The sequence below is a fragment of the Arachis ipaensis genome, chromosome B3 (assembly GCF_059453495.1).
Source record: "Arachis ipaensis isolate K30076 ecotype BB chromosome B3, ASM5945349v1, whole genome shotgun sequence".
Taxonomy (NCBI): domain Eukaryota; kingdom Viridiplantae; phylum Streptophyta; class Magnoliopsida; order Fabales; family Fabaceae; genus Arachis; species Arachis ipaensis.
In genome coordinates this window covers 74,647,493-74,670,148 of record NC_142438.1, presented here as the reverse complement: position 1 = coordinate 74,670,148, position 22,656 = coordinate 74,647,493, and positions in this window count along the sequence as shown.

The following is a 22,656-nucleotide window of genomic DNA, read 5'->3' as shown; positions in this document are numbered from 1 at the left end:
GATGAGCTCTTCTGACGGGGCGATGTGAAAGTTGGCATGTTTCTGACATGGTGGGCATGTCTTTACAAATTCTGTAGCTTCTTTCTGTAGAGTTGGCCAGTAAAACCCCGCCCGGAGCACTTTTTTGGTGAGAGCTCGTGCTCCGAGATGATTGCCACAAATGCCACCGCGTACTTCTTCTAACGCTTCCTTTGTGTGGGAGGTCGGTACGCATTTCAGTAATGGTACTGAGATCCCTCTTTTGTACAGGGTGTTGTTTATAATGGTGTAGTACTGTGCCTCCCTTTTTAGCCTTTTTGCCTCTTTTTCTTCTGTGGGGAGTGTTCCTGCTCTGAGGTAGTTAATTATGGGAGTCATCCATCCTTGGTCCTGGCTTATTATGGCTAGGAATTTTTCCTCTTCCGAGATTGACGGGTTCTGTAACATTTCCTGGATGAGGCTTCTATTGTTGCCCCCTGGTTTGGTGCTGGCTAGTTTCGAGAGTGCGTCAGCTCGAGCATTTTGTTCTCGGGGTATGTGGTATATCTTATATTCCCTGCTTTGTCCGAGCTGTTGCTTGGTCTTATCCAAATACCTTTTCATGGTGGGATCTTTGGCTTGGTAGCTCCCTGTTATTTGTGATGTGACAACTTGCGAATCGCTGTAGATGTTGAGTTTCCGAGCTCCAACCTCTTCAGCCAGCTTCAAACCAGCTAATAGTGCTTCGTATTCTGCCTGGTTATTTGAAGCCGGGAACCCGAACTTGAGGGAGAGCTCAACTTGGGTTCCCTGGTTGCTTTCTATTATCACTCCTGTGCCGCTTCCAGTTTTATTTGAAGAGCCGTCCACATAGAGATTCCACTCTGTGAGGGTTTCCAGGGCATCTGTGAATTCTGCGATAAAGTCGGCCAGATATTGTGACTTAATGGCCGTCCGAGCTTCATATTGGAGGTCGAACTCTGACAGCTCGACTGCCCATTGTAGAATTCTACCTGCTAAATCTGTTTTCTGCAATATTCCTTTCAAGGGCTGGTTAGTGCGAACTTTGATGGTGTGGGCCTGGAAGTAAGGACTGAGTCGTCTAGATGTTAGAATGAGAGTATATGCAAATTTTTCTATTTTCTGATAGTTCAGCTCAGATCCCTGTAGTGCTTTACTAATGAAGTAGACGGGTTGTTGTCCATTTTCGTCTTCTCTGACTAGTGCTGACGCTACTGCCCGGCTTCCTTCTGCGAGATATAATATGAGTGGTTCTCTTTTTCGTGGTCGAGAGAGGATATGTGGCTGTCCTAAGAACTTTTTAAAGTCTTGGAAGGCTTGTTCACATGCTGTCATCCACTCGAACTGCCTTTCCTTTCTTAAAGTAGCATAGAAGGGGAGAGATCTTATCGCGGCTCCTGCTAAGAATCGGGATAGGGCTTCCAATCTCCCGTTGAGTTGCTGTACTTCTTTGACACAGGTTGGGCTCTTCATGTTGAGTATGGCCTGACATTTGTCTAGATTTGCTTCAATTCCTCTTTGTGTGAGCATGAAACCTAAGAATTTGCCTGCTTCTACCGCAAAGGTGCATTTTGCTGGATTGAGTCGCATGTCATGCTTCCTTATGGTGTCAAATACTTGGGCCAGGTCGGACAATAGTGTCTCTTCACTTTGTGTTTCTATTAGCATGTCGTCCACGTAGACTTCCATGATCTTTCCAATGTGATCCGAGAAGACTTTATTCATTAGCCTTTGATAAGTAGCTCCTGCGTTCTTGAGACCGAAAGGGATCACAATGTAGCAGTAGTTTGCTTTCGGTGTTAGGAACGAGGTCTTTTCTTGATCTGGTGGGTACATGGGGATCTGGTTGTATCTCGATTATGCATCCATAAACGAGAGATATTTATATCCGGAGGAAGCGTCTACCAGAGCGTCGATATTTGGGAGTGGGTAAGGGTCTTTTGGACAAGCCTTGTTGAGATCGGTGTAATCGGTGCACATTCACCACTTCCCATTTGATTTTTTCACCAAGACAACGTTGGCTAGCCATAGTGGGTATTTGACTTCTCTTATGAATCCTGCTTCCAGTAGTGCCTGGACTTGTTCTTCCACAGCCTGGGATCGCTCTGGCCCAAGTTTTCTTCGTCTCTGCTGTACCGGTCGAGATCTTGGATAGACCGCCAACTTATGACACATCAGCTTAGGGTCTATGCCTGGCATATCTGCGGCTTTCCATGCTAAGAGATCGACGTTATCTCGCAAGAATTGTATTAGTAATTCCTTTGAGTCCCCTTTTAGGATTGTGCCGATATTAGTTATTTTTTCCGAGGTGTCCCCGATCTGAATCTTTTCTATCTCGCCCTCTGCCTGGGGGCGAAGTTCTTCTCGTCGTTGAACTCCGCCCAGCTCGATTGTGTGGAACTCTTCTCCTTTGCCTCTAAGGTTTAGGCTTTCGTTGTAACAGCGATGTGCCATTTTTTGATCTGGTTTTATCGTGGCTATCCCCTTTGGTGTTGGGAATTTCATACATAGGTGTGGGGTCGAGACTATCGCGCCGAGTTGGTTGAGTGTTGTCCGACCTATGAGAGCATTGTAAGCTGAACTTACGTCGACCACGATGTAATCTATTTTGAGGGTCCTGGATTGGTTCCCTTTTCCGAAGGTTGTATGTAGTGGTATGTATCCTAGTGGTCGAACCGGGGTGTCTCCTAGTCCAAACAGACTGTTTGGATATGCTTGAAGTTCTTTTTCTTCTAAGCCGAGTTTATCAAAGGCTATTTTGAATAAGATGTCGGCAGAACTCCCTTGGTCTATTAAGGTGCGGTGTAGGTTGGCGTTTGCTAATATGATGGTGATGACCATGGGATCGTTGTGTCCTGCGATGATGCCAGATGCGTCCTCTTTAGTAAATGTTATTGCCGGGATGTTGAGTGCTTCTTCCTTTCCTTCGACATGATATACTTCTTTGAGATATCTTTTGCGAGAGAATTTAGAGATCCCACCTGCTATGAATCTGCCATGTATCATGTGGACATGTCTTTCTGGTGTCCGAGGTGATCGTTCTGTTCGTTCGGTATCTTCATCCCTTCGTCTCTTTCTTTGATCATCATCTCGGGTGGCCAAGAATCGATCTAACTTTCCTTCTCTCACCAATTTTTCTATGATATTTTTTAAGTTGAAACATTCGTTTGTGGAGTGTCCTCAGACTCGATGGTATTCGCAATATTCCTTCCGGTTTCCTCCTCCCTTTTTGCCTTTGAGTGGCCGTGCTGGGGGGATTTTTTCTGTATGGAAGACTTCTTTGTATATCTCGACTAAGGATGCCCTGAGAGGAGTGTAATTATGGTAATTTTTTATTTTCTCCCCTTGTCGATCTTCTTTCCTCTTGGATTCCTTGTCTCTATCTCGGTAAGAGGTCCTAATTTTGAGGTCTCTCCTAACCGAGCGTTTTCTTCCATGTTGATGTATTTTTCTGCTCGTTCCTGTACTTCATCCAAGGAGGTTGGGTACTTTTTTTATATAGATTGTTGAAGGGTCCTTCTCGTAGGCTATTGATGAGTCCCATGATGGCGGCCTCTGTGGGTAAACTTTGTATGTCCATGCATGTTTTGTTGAATCTCTCCATATAGTTGTGGAGGCTCTCCCGATCTCCTTGTTTGATCCCTAGTAAACTGAGGGCGTGCTTGGCTTTATCTTTCTGAATGGAGAATTTGGCTAGGAATTTTTTAGCTAGGTCATCAAAGCTTGAGATGGACTTTGGGGGTAGGTTGTCGAACCATCGAATGGCTGTCTTTGTGAGAGTTGTTGGGAAGGCTTTGCAGCGAACAGCATCTGGGGCGTCGGTGAGGTACATTCTGCTTCTGAAGTTACTGAGGTGGTGGTTGGGATCCGTGGTGCCATCATACAGGGTCATATCCGGGAGTTTGAAGTCTTTTGGAATTTTGGTTTTCATGATTTCCCTGGTGAACAGGTCTTGCTCTTTGCGTGAATTTTCTTCGAGATTGGCCCGAGGGGCTTTTGATTTGAGATCGGCTTCTAATTGCTGTAGTTTTTCTTCCAACTCCCGACGTCGTCGTACCTCTCTTTGTAGATCCCTTCCTATTTCCCGTTGTTGTTGAGTTTCTTTTTCCAGTTGTTTTAGGCGATCTAGGAGCGCTTCTATTGCCCCTGAATTTGGCGAGTTTTTGTCTTTGTTGATTTCCAGAGTGTCTTGTAGCGTGACATCCGCGTTCTTGTGCGGTGTTCTCTCTTCCAGACCTGAATCGTGGTCGTTGTTATGGTTGTCCACCATGATGATGGGATGACTTCCAGGTTCCCCGGCAACGGCGCCAATGTTCCGAGGGTTACCTGAAACTGGAGGTCGATCTTGGATGAGATTTCCTGTACTGGTCGGAGATAGCGTCTCCGGCCATCCTGTGGCGGCCGGAGCTGTTGTGTTCGACTTGTTGGACTTGCTGCACTGCTGATCCTTGGCCACCGGAGGGTGGGGGTACCTGCAAGAGACTCTGATGCTTAAGTTAGCATGGGTATTAGACAGGTTTTTTAGTAGAATCAGAGTATGAGTTATACCTGGGTGCTCTAGTGTATTTATAGTAGTGTGGGCTGACCTTTCTGATAAGATAAGTTAGTTATCTTATCTTATCTTATCCTATTTTGGATGAAGTCAGCTTATCTTCAAGGGAACCGCCTTTATCTCTATAGGCTGGGATTTGCCTTTGGATTTGGGTCATGTTCCTCTATTTGGGCCCTTTATTGGGCTTTCCTGTCGATTTGGCCGAGCTCTTTTAGAAGAGGTCGGGTAGTCTGACCTGAAGAGGTCGGTCGCTTTATCGCCAATCATCCCGGGTCGGGTAGCTTGACCCAGGGTATGAACAGTTGCACATGCTTCACTTAATGCAAATCGTGGCCAGCGAATTCTAAGGCACAATCCAACTCATTTCTGATGCTATTAACCCAAGGATTGAAGAGGGATGGGACATCTAGTTAGTTAGTGAGTTTTATTTTAGTTTCATCATGCTTTAGTTTATTTCTAGAGAGAGAAGCTCTTTCTTCTCTCTAGAATTAGGAGTAGGTTAGATCTCGATTAGGAATTCTTAGATCTAGGTTAATTTCATGCTTTGATTTACTTTTCTCTTTGTAATTCTTCTTCTTCTATCCTTCCTTTCTCTAGTTTTGCTTTTAATTCATGTAATCCTTTACTTTTATGTTGATGCATTTTTGTTCTTCCATTTTCCTTTATTGCAATTTATGATTCATGTTCCTTTATTGTTCATTTGATTTGTTGTTGTTTAATTCCTTGCAATTGAGTAGTGTAGATTTACTTTCCTTGCAATTTTACTATGCTTTCCTTTTGTGCCTTCCAAGTGTTTGATAAAATGCTTGGTTGGATTTTAGAGTAGAATTTTATGCTCTTGGCTTGGGAAGGTAACTTAGGAACTCTTGAGTTACTAATGTCCAAGTGATTGACGATTGGGAGCCATTAACACTAGATCTCACTAATTGATTTGGTGGAGAACTAGGACTTATGGACTTGGATTGATGTAGCTCACTTGACTTTCCTCTACTATGAGTTAGAGGATGACTTAGTGGGATTGATCCTTGCCAATTTTCATGTTGTGGTTAGTGATAAGGATAGAGATCCTTGACCACCAACCTTTGCCAAGACCTTTTTAGTTGTTAGTTTATTTTCATTGCCATTTATATTTCATGTCTCTTATCCCAAAAACCCCAAAATACAACTCATAACCAATAACAAGACACTTTATTGCAATTCCTAGGGAGAACGATCCAAGGTTCCAATACTTCGGTTTATAAATTTAGGGGTTTGTTTTAGTGACAAATAATCTTTTGTATGAAAGGATTATTGTTTGGTTTGGAAACTATACTTGTAACAAGATTTCAATTGTGAAATTCTAGACCGTCAAGAATCTGATCATTAAAATGGCGCCTGTTCATACCCTGGGTCGAGCTCCCCGACCCGGGTTATTTGGCGACAAGTCGACCGACCTCTTCAGGTCAGGACTATCCGACCTCTTCTCAAAGAGCTCGGCCAAATCACCAGGAAAGCCCAAAAAGGGCCCAAACAGAGGAACACGACCCAAATCCAAAGGCAGTCCAAGCCTATAGAGATAAGGGCGGTTCCCTTGAAGATAGGATGACTTTACTCAAAGATAAGACAAGATAAGATAACTATCTTATCTCTAGAAAGGTCACTCCACACTACTATAAATACACTGGAGCACCTAGGTATAACTCATACTCTGATTCTACAAAATACCTGCTTAATACCCTTGCTAACTTAAGCATCGGAGTCCCTTGCAGGTACCACCATCCTCCGGTGACAAAGGATCAGTAGCATAGTCAGTTAAACAAGTCGGACACGACCGCTCCAGCCGCTACCCACCATCTGGACACATCAACTCCGACCAGTACAAAAGATCTCGTCCGAGATCAACCTACAGTTTCAGGTAACCCTCGGAACATTGGTGCCGTTGCCGGGGAACCTGAAAGTCATCCCATCACCATGGCGGACAACCTGGACAACGACCACAACTCTGATTTGGAAAACTGAATGCCACATAAGAACGTGGAGGTTACACCGGATGATACTTCTCAACCTAACAAAGACAAGCACTCCCCAAGCACGGGAGCCATGGAGGCACTTCAGGATCGCCTGAAACAACTCGAAAAGGAGGTTGAGTATCAACGGGAAGCCGAGAGAGACTTACGAAGAGAAGCGAGGCAACGTCGCGAATTAGAGGACAAGCTCCTAAAAATTGAAGCCGATCTCAAAGCTAAAACTACCAGATCCAGCCACGAAGATAGCCCCCGCAAAGACCAAGACCCGTTCACCAAAGAAATCATGAAAGCCAAAATCCCAAAAGACTTCAAACCTCTCAACATGACTCTATACGATGGTACCACAGACCCCGGCCATCATCTTAGCAACTTCTGAAGCAGAATATATCTCACCGACGCCTCAGACGCAACTCGGTGCAAAGCCTTCCCAACTACTCTAACAAAGACGGCAATTAAATGGTTCGACAACCTGCCCCCCAGGTCCATTTCAAGCTTTGACGACTTGGCCAAAAAGTTTCTAGCCAGATTCTCCATCCAGAAGGATAAAACTAAACACGCCCCAAGTCTACTAGGGATCAAGCAAGAAGATCGGGAAAGCCTTCGCAATTACTTGGAAAGATTCAACAAGGCATGTTTGGACATACAAAATCTACCAACAGAAGCAGCTATTATGGGCCTCATCAATGGCCTATGAGAGGCACCCTTTAGTCACTCCATATCAAAAAAATATGCCACATCTCTAAATGAAGTACAAGAACGAGCAGAAAAAGTACATTAACATGGAGGAAAACTCCTGACTAGGAGAGACTTTAAAATCTGGATTTTCTTATAAAGAAAAAGAGACCAAGAAAAAAGAAGATCAGCATGGAGAGAAGATAAAAAAATACCACAATTACACCCCCTCTTCGGGTGTCTCTTGTGGATGTATATCGAGAAGTATACCACACTGAAAAGATACCCCCACCTCGTCCATTCAAAAGCAAGAAAGGAGGAGGAAATCAGACAGAATACTGTGAATACCATCGAATCTATGGATATCCCACCAACAAGTGCTTCGATTTGAAGAACATCATATAAAAATTGGTAAGAGAAGGGAGACAAGATCGGTACCTAGCCAACAAATCAGATGAGCCTAGAAAAAGAAGAAGGGACGAAGAGGTCGGACGAACTGAACTACCACCTCGTACCCCGGAGAGACATGTCCACATGATACATAGAGGATTTGCAGGAGGAGGAATCTCCAAATCATCTGGCAAAAGACATTTGAAGGAAGTATATCATGTCGAAGGAAGGGAAGGAGCGCCCGAACTCCCCACTATCACCTTTACCGAAGAGGACGCAGTTGGCGTCATCTCAGGACATGACGATCCCATGGTCATCACTATCATATTAGCCAACGCTAATCTCCACCGCACACTGGTAGACCAGGGAAGCTCAGCTGATATACTATTCAAAGCAGCATTCGACAAACTGGGCCTAGAGAAAAAAGAGCTCAAAGCATATCCAAACAGCCTATTCGGGCTGGAAGACACTCCAATCCAATCAGTTGGATACATCTCATTGCACACAACCTTCGGGAAAGGAAATCGGTCAAGGACACTCAACATAGACTACATTGTGGTCGACGTAAGTACAGCTTACAATGCCCTGATAGGTCAGATAACGCTGAATCAGCTCGGTGCAGTAGTCTCGACCCCACATCTGTGCATGAAGTTCCCGACCACAGAAGAATCGCAACAGTAAGGGCAGACAAAAAGACAGCGCGCCGCTGCTACAATGAAAGTCTGAACCTCAGGGGCAACAGAGAAGAAATTCACACCATCGAGCTCGAGAGAGTTCGAGGACGGGAAGAACTTCGTCCAAAACCTGAAGGCGAAATAGAAAAAATTCAAATCGGGGATACTCCAGATAAAACGACCAATATTAGTACGGTCCTAAAAGGAGATAAAAAAGAGTCCCCTTATACGTTTCCTGCGAGATAATGTCGACCTCTTTACATGGAAAGCCCAGTAGAGATGCCGGGCATAGACCCTAAGTTAATGTGCCACAAGTTGGCAGCTTACCCATGATCTCGGCCAGTACAGCAGGGACGTAGAAAGCTCGGTCTAGAACAATCCCAAGCTATGGAAGAACAGGTACAAGCTCTACTGGAGGCAGGATTCATAAGAGAAGTCAAGTACTCGCTATGGCTAGCTAACGTCGTCTTAGTGAAAAAATCAAATGGGAAGTGGCGCATGTGCACCGACTACACTGATCTCAACAAAGCCTACACAAAAGATCCCTATCCTCTCCCAAGTATCGACGCTCTGGTGGATGCCTCCTCCGGATACAAATACCTCTCGTTTATGGATGCCTATTCGGGATACAATCAAATCCCAATGTACACTCCTGATCAAGAAAAAACTTCATTCTTAACCCCGAATGCAAATTACTACTACATCGTCATGCCATTCGAACTCAAAAATGCAGGAGCTACTTATCAAAGATTAATGAATAAAGTCTTCGCAGACCATATCGGAAAAGTCATGGAAGTCTATGTGGACAACATGTTAATAAAGACACAAAGTGAAGAGTCGTTGCTATCCGACCTCACCCAAGTATTCGACCCTATAAGAAGGCATGGCATGCGACTTAACCCTGCAAAATGCACCTTCGCAGTAGAAGTGGGCAAATTCTTGGGTTTTATGCTTACACAAAGAGGAATCGAGGCAAATCCGAATAAATGCTGGGCCATACTCAACATGAAGAGTCCAACTTGCATCAAAGAGGTACAACAACTCAATGGAAGATTGGCGGCCTTGTCCAGATTTCTAGCTGGATCAGCAATAAGATCTCTCCCCTTCTACGCCACTCTAAGGAAGGGAAAGAGGTTTGAATGGACAACAGAATGCAAACAGGCCTTTCAAGACTTCAAAAGGTTCCTGGGACAACCACCTGTTCTAACTCGGCCACAGGAAGGTGAACCACTTGTATTGTACCTCGCAGTAGGAAGTCGGGAAGTAGCCTCCGCACTAGTCCGAGAAGACGACAGTGGAGAACAACCTATATACTTCATCAGTAAAGCACTACAAGGGTCCGAACTGAACTACCCAAAAATAGAAAAATTCGCCTATGCTCTTATATTAACATCTCGACGACTTTGCCCATATTTCCAAGCCCACATTATCAGGGTTCGGACCAACAAGCCCATAAAAGGCATTTTGCAGAAACAGACTTAGCAGAAAGAATCTTGCAATGGGCAGTCGAGTTGTCTGAATTTGACCTTCAGTATGAAGCTCGGACAGCCATCAAATCACAGTATCTGGCCGACTTTATTGCATAATTTATGGATACCCCAGAAATCCCAACAGAATGGAATCTTTACGTAGATGGTTCCTCAAACAAAACTGGAAGTGGCACGGGCGTGATAATAGAAAGCGATCAGGGAACCCAAATCGAACTTTCTCTCAAATTTGGGTTCCCTGCTTCAAACAACCAGGCTGAATATTAGGCACTACTAGCTGGTTTGAAGCTGGCTAACGAGGTTGGAGCTCAAAAGCTTATCATCTTCAGCGACTCACAAATAGTCACCTCACAAATAACAGGGAACTACCAAGCCAAGGATTCCACCATGAAAAAATACTTGGACAAAACTAAGGAACAGCTCGGACAACTCGGGGAATATGAGGTCCGCCACATACCTCGGGAACAGAATGCTCGAGCTGATGCACTCTCAAAACTAGCCAGCACCAATCAAGGGGTTAACAATAGAAGCCTCATCCAGGAAATGCTGCAGAACCCATCAATCTCGGAAGAAGAAAAAGTCCTAGCTGTAACAGGTATGGATCAAGGATGGATGACTCCCATAATTAACTACCTCAAAACAGAAACACTCCCTATAGATAAGAAGGAGGCAAAGAAGTTAAAATGGGAGGCACAATACTACACCATCGTAAATAATAATCTATACAAGAGAGGGATTTCAACACCTCTATTAAAATGTGTGCCGACTTCCAACACAAAGGAAGTTTTAGAAGAAGTATACAGTGGCATCTGTGGCAACCATCTCGGAGCACAGGCTCTTACCAAAAAAGTACTCCAGGCCGGATTCTATTGGCTGACTCTACAAAAAGAAGCAACACAATTCGTAAAGACATGTCCACCATGTCAGAAACATGCCAACTTTCACATCGCCCCACCAGAGGAGCTTATCAGTGTAACCTCACCCTGGCCATTCACAAAATAGGGACTCTACCTTCTCGGTCCTATCCCTCAAGGATTTGGACAAGTCAAATTCCTCATTGTGGGGGTAGACTATTTCACAAAATGGATTGAAGCAGAACCCCTAGCTAACGCCACTGCTCAAAGAAATCGAAAATTCCTATATAGAAATATTGCCACACGGTTTGGGGTTCCATACTCCATCACCGCAGACAATGGCACTCAATTTACAGATGCAGGCTTCAGAAAATTGGTGGCCGATCTGAACATAAAACACCAATTCACATTCGTAGAACATCCCCAGGCCAATGGACAAGCAGAAACTGCTAACAAAGTCATATTAGCCGGGTTAAAACGGAGATTACAGATGCAAAGGGAGCCTGGGCTGAAGAGCTCCCGCAAGTCCTATGGGCATATCGAACAACTCCACACTCCACCACAAAGGAATCACCTTTCCGATTAGCTTACGGAATGGAGGCAATGATCCCAGTGGAGGTCAAAGAAGGATTGCCCAGAGTGATCCACTACAGTGAAGAGACCAACTCCCAACTTCAAAGGGAAGAACTCGACCTACTTCCAGAAATTCGAAAAAGAGCTCGAATCAGGGAAGAGGCATTAAAATGTTGAATGGATTCAAGATACAATCAAAAGGTAGTGCCGCGAAGCTTTGCCGAGAACGACCTCATCTTAATCCAAAATGATATCGGAACAACTCGACTGGGAGAAGGAAAGCTAGCAGAAAACTGGAAGGGTCCCTACCAAGTCATAAAAGTACTCGGAAGAGGCTACTACAAGCTATCCGAACTCAAAGGGCAAGAGCTCCCAAGGTCATGACACGCCTGCAACTTAAGGAGGTACTACAGTTAGGAGGTAATAAAGATCTTAGGATGAGGTGCACTCTTTTTTCTTAAAAGGGTTTTTTAACGAGGCACCAAGCCAAGATCCATAAAATACCTAACTTAAAGGGGGTAAAACTCCCACCTGTATATATTTGCATATTTTCTATTTTGAATAAAGTTTTTTCATATTTTCTACAAATCCTTTATCAAGACGCATTAATTTGAAACGCAAAATTTCATCGCCCGATTATAAAGCTACAGATCTGCAAAAGTGAAAACCAAATTCGCTGCCCGATCACGATAAAGGCCAACAAAGATGAAAACCCAATTCATCAAAGGTCGACCAAGCGAGGCTCAAAGCTCAATTTCTACGAAATTGGCAAAGATGAAAAGCGATAAAACAGATTAAATGCAAGAAGTTATAAAAAGTGATCCATAAGAAAGGACCTGACGAGGTCTTAATAAAAGTGGGTCGCTAGAAATAACTTAAATACGGACCGACATAAAGAAGTCAGACCAGTCGACTATGACAAAGTTATAAAAAGTAAATCCCTAAGAAAGAGGCCTGGCCAGCCCTGAACAAGAGGATTACTAAAAAAACTTAGAACGGATCGACATGACGAAGTCGTCCCAACAAAATCACAAGTTATAAAAGTAATCCATAAAAGAGACCTGACAAAGGTCCAAATGAAATGGATTACTAAAAATAACTTAGAAGGGATCGACATGACAAAGTGGTCCCAACAAAATCACAAGTTACCAAAGTAATCCATAAAAGAGACCTGACAAAGATCCAAATGAAATGGATTACTAAAAGTAACTTAGTAACACCCTACCATACTTAATCTTATGCTTAAGTCATAAGACTGAGATAGTAAGGTATTACGACCTCTAAAAATAGTAATATATATATATATATATATATATATATATATATAATAATAGAGAAAAGATACTTAACTAGGAGCCTTGAAAAATGGGTAAAACAAAAACGCAAAACAAAAAGCGCAACGCTCAGGAAATGATTACTTGCATGCTAAGAAACCTAATAGGAACATGATAAAGCAATAAACGAAGGGATAAAGAAAAGCCAAGGAACAACATAACTAGCCTCTGACTCAGCCTAAAAGAGACCTGACAAAGGTCTAAATGAAATGGATTACTAAAAATAACTTAGAAAGAACCGACATGACAAAGTCGGCCCGATCAAGCTATCAAAAGTTATAAAAAAGGTAAATCCATAGAAGAGACTTAACAATGGCCCAAACAAAATGGATTACTAGAAATAACTTCATGTTGAAATGAAGAAGTCGGCCGACAGAATGCACACCGGTTGGACCCAAAGATCTACGACCTCAAAAGAATCAAGCTACAAGTATAAAAGTACGAAGGCAATCAAAAGAGATCGGACAACAAGGCTCCAACACTTTCAAAAACATAAAAGGTGTCAGATAGGTGCAGACAAGCATGTCACAAAAAAAAAACAAGGTTATAATAATAACAAGACTCAAGAGGCCACCTGAAGTCGACCCCAAAAGCCAGAGAAACTACTTTGTTTTTCCCAAAAAATAAAGTTGCTAACAGAAAAGCAACTCAAAGTATCCAGCAGTCAGAAACCACGAATTACAAAATAAAAAGAGTTCAAAGCCCACAGGTCGGGCTATATACAAAACATCCGAAATAATTATAGAGGACCTAAAGACTCCCCAGCAGCAGCATCCTGAGGGGAAGGAGGACGAGTCTGGAGGGGTACCGCATCCACCGTCCCATCATCCCGATTCAGGATCTGGACGTCAGGATCAGACTCAGGTTGACCGGCCTCAGCTGCCGGAGTTAAGGAAGGCGGGGCAACAGAGACTTTGGCAGCAGGCACAGGAAGAGGCTCGACATCGTCATCATCATCAAGGTCATCAGGGACAATTTTACCATCTTTCACAATGTTGTCCAAGCTGAAAAGAGTAAGGTCAAGCTCGAGCGCAAGAACTCGAATTTGTTCCTTTAAATTCTCATAAGCAGCATTCACACTGCCCACGAGATGACCTTGAAGCTCGGTATAATCAGCTCGGACAGACTCCAAACTCTCCCTGAGACCCATCATCTCCCTATAAGTTGTGACATAGCTCTCCGTATGCTTCAACACCATATCCTCAGACAACTTTGCAGAAGCTGCCAAGGAAATAGCCCAAGTCTTCTCACCCTCCAACTCCTTCTTCAATCTGGCCACCTTCACCTCGAGCTCCTCCTTCAAACCCTTGATCCGGTCGAACTCTGACTTGGCCTCCTCCATAAAGGCCTTTGTTGCATGGATAGGAAGATCTTGGGTGGTCCGATATAGAGCTGCCCCCATATGTGCCATCTTGATGCTGCTCCGAGTAATAAAATCCAAATGATGAAGAAGAGAGACATCGTCAGTGGGAATGACACCATAAGGAGCAATCTGCTGGTCAACAAAGCCAATAGCATCAAAATCAGGAGCATCTAGATTGAAGGGCTCAAGCTTGTGAGATTTGAGCCTAATTGTGTGGTTACATCTTATAACCACTTATTTTCCCTTCTTGTATGCAATTGTTCTCTTTCTATGATTGTAATCTTTGATTTGTTTGATTCTCTATGTCCATTATTTTGTGTATTCGTGCATTTATATGATTGAGGCTATTATTTCAATTAGCTCACTTACCCAAATAGCCTACCTTTTACTTTCCATTGTTAGCCAATTTGAGCCTACGATTTACCCACTTGTTCTTAATTTTAGCACATTACAAGCCTTTAAGCGAAAAAACAATAAATGTCCTAATTTGGATCTTTGATTAGCTTAGGCTAGTGAGTGTGAGTATCATCCAAGTGTGGAAAAACTTGGGACATTGGGTGAATAAAAGGGTAGTTAGGTAATTTTTTTATAAATATTGGGAATTGGGTACATGCTCATGTATTAAACAATTGCAAAACCTTATGCATTGATGCTCTTGTATATACCTTATTAAAAAAGAAAAAAATTGATGAGAAAAACAAAAAAAATAAAATAAAAAAATAATATGGAAAAGAAAAGAAAAAATAGAAAAAGAAGAAAAAGAAAGAAATAAAAAGGGGACAAAATGCCCCAAAGCAAGTGAAGCTCAATAAAAAATCAATGCATATGTGTTGTGATCAAGAAAAAATTGCATGAGTATGTGAAAAAGTGAAGAATGGGTAGTAAGGTTTGTTTAGAATTGTATAGGTTGCTATATAGGTTAAGTGGGAAGTTTAAGGTAATCAAAGATTCAAATTTCAAGTCCACTTGACCAAATATGCATCCTTACCTTGACCCTAGCCCCATTACAACCTATGAAAAGTCCTCATGATAGTTGTATGCATGCATGAAATAAATGTTGATTGTTAGATGAAAAACAAATCTTGGAAAGCATGATTAGGGGAGAGTTGAGAGAATCGACCCTATACACTTGAGCGACGAGAGTGCAAACACTTCCGGTGAGGGTTCGATGCTCAATTCCTTGATTCCCGGCTTTTCTGGTATTGTGTGATTCTTGTGTTTTGCTTGTATGTCAGATACAAGAAGAGAGATCCCTACCTTTCATGAAACTGACGAAAGAATCCTCCGAAGGCTAAGAAGAGAAGCAAGAGAAAAAAATGTTGCTGGAGAGGAAGAATCAGATGAAGAATATCATGAATTGGAGGAACACTCAACAAATCCAACAAATCCACCAGTGAGAATGGCCAACAACAATGGTCAACCCCAGAGGAGAGTCTTGGCTTCATATACACTTGCTAATCCAAGGCATTGTGGGAGTAGCATCCTTACCCCAAATGTCGATGCAAATAACTTTGAATTGAAGCCCCAACTCATCACCTTGGTGCAGAACAACTGTTCCTATGGAGGAGGCCCCTTGGAAGATCCAAACCAGCACCTATCCACCTTCCTGAGGATATGTAACACAGTGAAGACCAATGGTATGCATCCTGACAGTTACAAATTGCTGCTATTTCCATTTTCCCTCAAAGACAAAGCCATTCAATGGTTGGAGTCATTTCCAAGAGATAGCATCAACAATTGGGAAGATCTAGTGAGCAAATTCCTTGCTAAATTTTACCCGCCTCAGAGGATTATTTGATTGAAGACCGAAGTACAAACATTCACACAGATGGATGCTGAACCTCTCTATGAGGCATGGGAGAGATACAAGGCTCTAATCAGGAAGTGCCCTCCTGAGATGTTTAATGAATGGGATAAACTCCAAAATTTCTATGAAGGACTGACAATGAAAGCTCAAGAGGCACTTGACTATTCCGCAGGAGACTCGATGCAACTTATGAAGACAGCTGAAGAAGCTCAGAACCTCATTGATATGGTGGCAAACAATCAATACTTCTTTGCTCATCAGAGACAACGCCAACCATCACTAAGGAAAGGAGTGTTAGAAATGGAAGGGGTGGACACCATCCTAGCTCAAAACAAGATAATGCAGCAGCAGATTCAAGAACAATTTGAGCAGATGGCTAAAAAGATTGATAGTTTACAAGTTGCAGCAGTGAATACAAGCCAACCATCAACCACATGGGGACAAAATTAAGAAAACCAAGAAAATCAGCAGCAGGAACAACCTCAATATGTGCACAACCAAGGCTCAGGCCAAAATGAGGTTTATGGTGACACCTACAATCCATCCTGGAAGAACCATCCAAATCTCAGATGGGGAGATAACCACACCCACAGCCAGCAACCGTGGCAGAAAACTCAAACCAAAACAACTCAAGAAACACAACTTACTCAAACCACGACCAGCAAAACACTAATAATCAATACAAGAAACCACAAAATACATATCAACCACCCCACCACAATCCACAAACTCATCAAAATAGCATTTCCGCACTAACATCTAACCCCCAAAACTACCACACTACCCCTACAAATAACTTCCAGCAACCACATTTCACCCCCATCATACCACCAATAGACCATCATGAAAGTAGAATTTCAAGTCTTGAGGCAGCCATACAAGCAATTGCTCAGTCCACTCAAAGCTTGGTCAAAGTGCAAGAGAGAAATGAAGCTACCATGAAGAGCCTTGAACGACAAGTGGGACAATTGGCCAAACAAGCTGAACGGCCAACCAATGTTCTCCCAAGTGATACAATCTCCAATCCAAAGGACAAAGGAAAAGCTACAAAGTGGGAGGAGTGCAAAGCAATCATAGTGGGAAGTGAAAAGACTAGGGAGAAGGAAGCCATCAATCAAGAAGAACACAACAGAGAAGTTCCACAAGAAGAGACAGAAGAGAGAAGTGAAGAGGAGAGAAAGACCAAGAATGCAAAGAGCTCAAAGAAAGATGAGGACATCCTTGAAACACAGCTACAAGAGAAGAAGGAAGGGGTGAAGCCAGATGTCCCCAAACTTCCGTACCCTCAGAGGTTCAAAAAAGAAAACGAGGATAAGCAATACTCAAAATTCCTAGATATATTCAAGACTCTCAGCATCAATATTCCTTTCTTAGAAGCACTTGAATAGATGCCATTATATGCCAAATTTATGAAAGAAGTACTCACAAAGAAAAGATCCCTGAAGGAAGGACAGATTGTTGAGATGACAAAGGAATGTAGTGCTATCCTCCAAAGAGAGTTGCCAGAGAAGAAAGATGATCCTGGGAGTTTTTACATACCTTGCACCATAGGAAACATAACAATTGAGAAGTCATTTTTTGACCTCGGTGTAGGTATAAACTTGATGCCTTTGTCTCTGATGAGGAAACTTCAAATTTCTGAGCTGAAGTCCACATGAATAGTTCTCCAAATGGCTGACAAATCCATTAAGCAAGCACTGGGAGTTGTGGAGAATGTGTTGGTAAAAGTGGGAAAATTCTTTCTCCCAGCTGATTTTGTCATCCTGGATATGGATGAAGACCCTAACACTCCCATCATCCTGGGGAGGCCTTTCCTGGCTACGGGCAGAGCATTGATAGATGTTGAAAAAGGAGAATTGTTGTTAAGAGTGCATGATGAGCACCTAGCATTCCATGTTTTTAAAATCCCACATGAGCCCACTCAAGAAGAAGAGTGTACGGAGGATAAGGCCAGAGATCAAAGTTTGAAGGAGGTAGTCAATGAGTTAGCTCCAAGACTTCCAAATCCATGCTTGAAAGAAGTAGAGATGGTGCAACAGACCAAAGAAATCAAGGAGGAATTAGATCCAAAACCTCCAGATGAGAAATTCAACATCTCAGATAAGGAACCACCATGGCAGGGAGTATCTTTTGAGAAAGAAAAGAAGAAGAGGCCAAGAGGGTGGAGAAACAAGAAGATCCCTACTGAAGGCTTTTCACCAGGGGATAAAGTAGTGTTAAACACCCAACCAATGAAGGTGTCTCCACAATCATCTGAATACTACACTGTGAATCGGGTCCTTTCACTTGAACACCTAGAGATCATAAAAAAGGAGACCGGAAGGAAGTTCACAGTAAGAGGAGAAAAGCTGAGGCACTATGCTTTTCAGCCTCCATAATCAAAGAACGAGATGTCAAGCTAGTGACAATAAAGAAGCGCTTGTTGGGAGGCAACCCAACATGAGGTAGTTTTCTTTTCATAGCTGTTTCAATAAAAAGGTTGAGTAGTTTTGTCTGTATTGCAAGGATCTAAGTTTGGTGTTGCACACCAAAACAATTTAAGGGAGAATGAATGATTCTAAGTTTGGTGTTCCACCAAAATCTCATTTAAAAGCATACTCTCACCTCTTGCATAATGATAGCTCCAAGCAATTAGACAAATTATTCAACCAGTTAATTGCTTCTTAGTTTGGTTCTATAACCTTTAGCAAGGCCAAAAGAATTTATAAATGTACAACCTGTTGCATTAGAGACAGTGGCAAGGAATTAAGTTTGGTGTTCCCACACCAAATTGAATCCAATAAGCCACACTCAATTCATGCATACTAACCAGTCACCTAAGGGCTTGAGAAGCAAGCAACTTTTGAGAATTGTGCAGGGAACGAACCACCATTTGAAGACATTATGCATCATGACTCAAAAGGGGCACAACAGAAGGAAGAACAAAAGAACTGCAAACCAATAGGTTGTATTTATACTTAACTTCTGCTGTTGAGAAATGCTTTGATTTATGTCTTGCTAAAGTGTTCATCTAGTTCAAGTAGATTCAATTTTCTTTTGCAATAAGTAAGCTAGTCCAAGTGTGTGCTTGTATGTTTACTTTCACTTAACTAACTGCATGCTTTGTCCCCTGCATCTTTAATTCAATAAAAAGAAATGTTTGAATGTGAAGTAAGATAGTTCTCTGTTAGATAGAAGTACAATAAAAGTAAGTGGTGGTATGTGTGTGTGATTGTATAATAGCTCACTTTTAGTAAATAAAAGAACTAGGATGTTTCCTTCTAAGTATAAAGTGGCCTACTGTCTATGAATCTCAATCAAATAAAAATCCTTGGTTAGAAAGAAAAACAAAAAGAAAGAAAAAAGGGGAGAAAAAGAAATAGCCAAAGAGTGGCAGAACAAAAGAAAACAAAAAGAAACAAAGCTGGACACCAATAGCTTGAACCTTAGAATATATGCCTGTGGTGTCTTTGTATTAGGATCTGCTTGGACTACTAAGCTCTTTGGAGTGCATCAACACTCGGTGACTTGGGTTAACTAACCCGGGATCATCAGCTGAAAGTCCACTATCAAGAGCAACCTAACTACAAGGCATTTAGTAGCCCAAAGAGGTGCTGGGTATCAATGTTTTAAGAAGGAATGTGAGCCAAGTGTCTATAGTGAATAATGTGTCAAGTATAAAGAAAAGAAAATGAACTTGCTACACATGACACTCAAATAAAGCTTATGAACAAAATAATAGCCAAGGATAAAGGAATAATGAGAGGTCATAGCAGTATGTTACTTGAAGCTTGAAGGAGACTTTCTAGGCTTAAGAGTCAATAAGAAGTGAGTGTTTACATATCCACATAAAACCCCATGAACTACCAATAACACTTTACTAGCATGAACATCCTCTTCCATTTCATTCTTTCTTCTCAATAAATCTTTTCTTGCTTGGGGACAAGCAAGCTTTAAGTTTGGTGTTGTGATGACAAGTCATCTTAGCCTAGTTTCACTAGTCTTTTTCTTTTGTTTTCAAATGAATTATGCACTTTCTTGAGCCATAAGCAAGCCAATTGGGTAGATTTTCATGCTTCCTTTGATTTAATCAACCATAGATGAATTAATGCAATTTCATGAGGTTTTATGCTATAATTGTCACATATTATGAAAGAATGAATATCTCATGATTTTGAGCATAGCTTTGATGTGTTTGGTTGATTAATGATAGGTGAAGAAAGCTTGGAGAAAGGTTGAAGCAAGAAGGAATGGCTAGGAGGAAGAGAGGACAAAAAGTTTGAGCAAAAGTTTGCCTCAAACTTTAGCTCAAACTTTTGGAATAAGTGAAAACGAACCAGGGAGCAAAAAGCTTGACCTCAAACTTTTGCACAAACTTTTGGGCAAAAAGCTTGAGCAAAATTTTGCCTCAAACTTTTTGGCAAACTTTTGGGAGAAAAGCTTGAGCCAACGTTTGCCTCAAACTTTTTGGCAAACGCTGGCATCACAAATCAACACCCTGGAGAGCAAAAGTTTGCGCCAACGTTTGCCTCAAACTTTTTGGCAAACGTTGGCGCCATGAACAACACACCCTGGAGAGCAAAAGTTTGCGCCAACGTTTGCCTCAAACTTTTTGGCAAACGTTGGCGCCATGAGTGTGCAAGGGGGAGCCAACGTTTGAGCAAAAGTTTGACCCCAAACTTTGGCTCAAACGTTGGTAGCAGCAAGGATGGGGTGGCTGATATGAAAAGTTTGAGTAAAAGTTTGCCTCAAACTTTTACTCAAACTTTTACTCAAGCTTACATGATTCCAAACCCGGTTCACTTCGGTTCTTCTCCAAACTCCAAAAGCAATCAACCAAGGCCTCTATCAACCCAATTCCATCAAGAGCAAAGGCCCAATTGAAGGCTTGAAGACCATTTGAAGAAAGTGTATAAATAGCATAGGATTTAAGTTTTTAGGGAGCTTTCTTTTCGGTTTTGATTTAGTAGTTTTGTAGAGAGCTCACTTTTACATTTTGGCATTGTTGTTTTAATTCAAGAGAATTCGGGGAGGAGAATTGATCTCTCTTCTTCCTTGTTCTTGCTTGAATACTCTTTACTTTTCTTGCTTCGGATCTTGGGTGGAGAATTGAAGAAATTCTGTTTCAATCTCACCTTGGGATCTTGTTTAATTTTACTGCACAATTGAATTTCAATTTCTGATAATTGCTTTTTCTTCTACTTTCTCTGCAATTTACATTTTCTTTGCAATTTCTCTTGTTGGATCTAGGAAGGCATTGAGATCTAGACTCGGTTATCTAGTCTCTTGGGTCCTGAGATCTGAAGTTGCATTTTAAATTCCCTGTTTAAAGCTTTCCAAGTTCATTTACATTTCCGTTTTAGATCCGGTTCGATTCAAGTTACCTTCTACTTGTCTGATCAATACAATTTACTTTTCCTTGTTTAAATTCTGCAAATCCACTTCCTAATTCCCTTTACAATTCAAGCCATTTACATTTCTTGCAATTTAAGATTCTGCAATTTACATTTCTTGCGTTCTAAGTTTCTGCTATTTAATTTCTTGTTCTTTAAGATTCAGCACATTTACCTTCTCTGCTCTTTAATTTCATGCGATTTACCCATTCCCTTTACTTTCCATGCAATTTAAATTCTGTTAATCACAAATCACTCAACCAAATCTTGATTCGCTTGACTAAATCAACCACTAAACTAAAATTGCTCAATCCTTCAATCCCTGTGGGATTGACCTCACTCACGTGAGTTATTATTACTTGATGCGACCCGGTGCACTTGCCGGTGAGTTTTGTGTCGGATCGTTTTCCGCACATCAATGGGACATCTAGTTAGTTAGTGAGTTTTATTTTAGTTTTATCATGCTTTAGTTAGTTTCTAGAGAGAGAAGCTCTCTCTTCTCTCTAGAATTAGGAGTAGGTTAGATCTAGATTAGGAATTCTTAGATCTAGGTTAATTTCATGCTTTGATTTACTTTTTTCTTTGTAATTCTTCTTCTTCTACCCTTCCTCTCTCTAGTTTTTCTTTTAATTCATGTAATCATTTACTTTTATGTTGATGCATTTTTGTTCTTCCATTTTCCTTTAATGCAATTTATGATTCATGTTCCTTTATTGCTCATTTGATTTGTTGTTATTTAATTCCTTGCAATTGAGTAGTGTAGATTTACTTTTCTTGCAATTTTACTATGCTTTCCTTTTGTGCCTTCCAAGTGTTTGATAAAATGCTTGGTTGGATTTTAGAGTAGAATTTTATGCTCTTGGCTTGGGAAGGTAACTTAGGAACTCTTGAGTTACTAATGTCCAAGTGATTGACGATTGGGAGCCATTAACGCTATATCTCACTAATTGATTTGGTGGAGAACTAGGACTTATGGACTTGGATTGATATAGCTCACTTGACTTTCCTCTACTATGAGTTAGAGGATAACTTAGTGAGATTGATCCTTGCCAATTTTCATGTTTTGGTTAGTGATAAGGATAGAGATCCTTGACCACCAACCTTTGCCAAGACCTTTTTATTTGTTAGTTTATTTTCATTGTCATTTACATTTCATGTCTTTTATCCCAAAAACCCCAAAATACAACTCATAACGAACAACAAGACACTTTATTGCAATTCCTATGTAGAACGACCCGAGGTTCCAATACTTCGGTTTATAAATTTAGGGGTTTGTTTTAGTGACAAATAATCTTTTGTATGAAATGATTATTGTTTAGTTTAGAAACTATACTTGCAACGAGATTTCAATTGTGAAATTTTAGACCGTCAAGAATTTATTCATCAATGATCATCTGAATTGATGTCATAAAAAGTTGTAAAACGTTCCACATATCTCTCACCTTGCTTAAATAAAAATTTTTATCTGAAAAGAACTGAGAGATGCATGAATTTTAAGTTTAAAATAAGATTAGTTTAATTAGTTTGATGTGGTGTCATTTGCTTTTGTTTTCTGAATGTATGATTAAATAGTGCATATTTGAAGTTGAAATT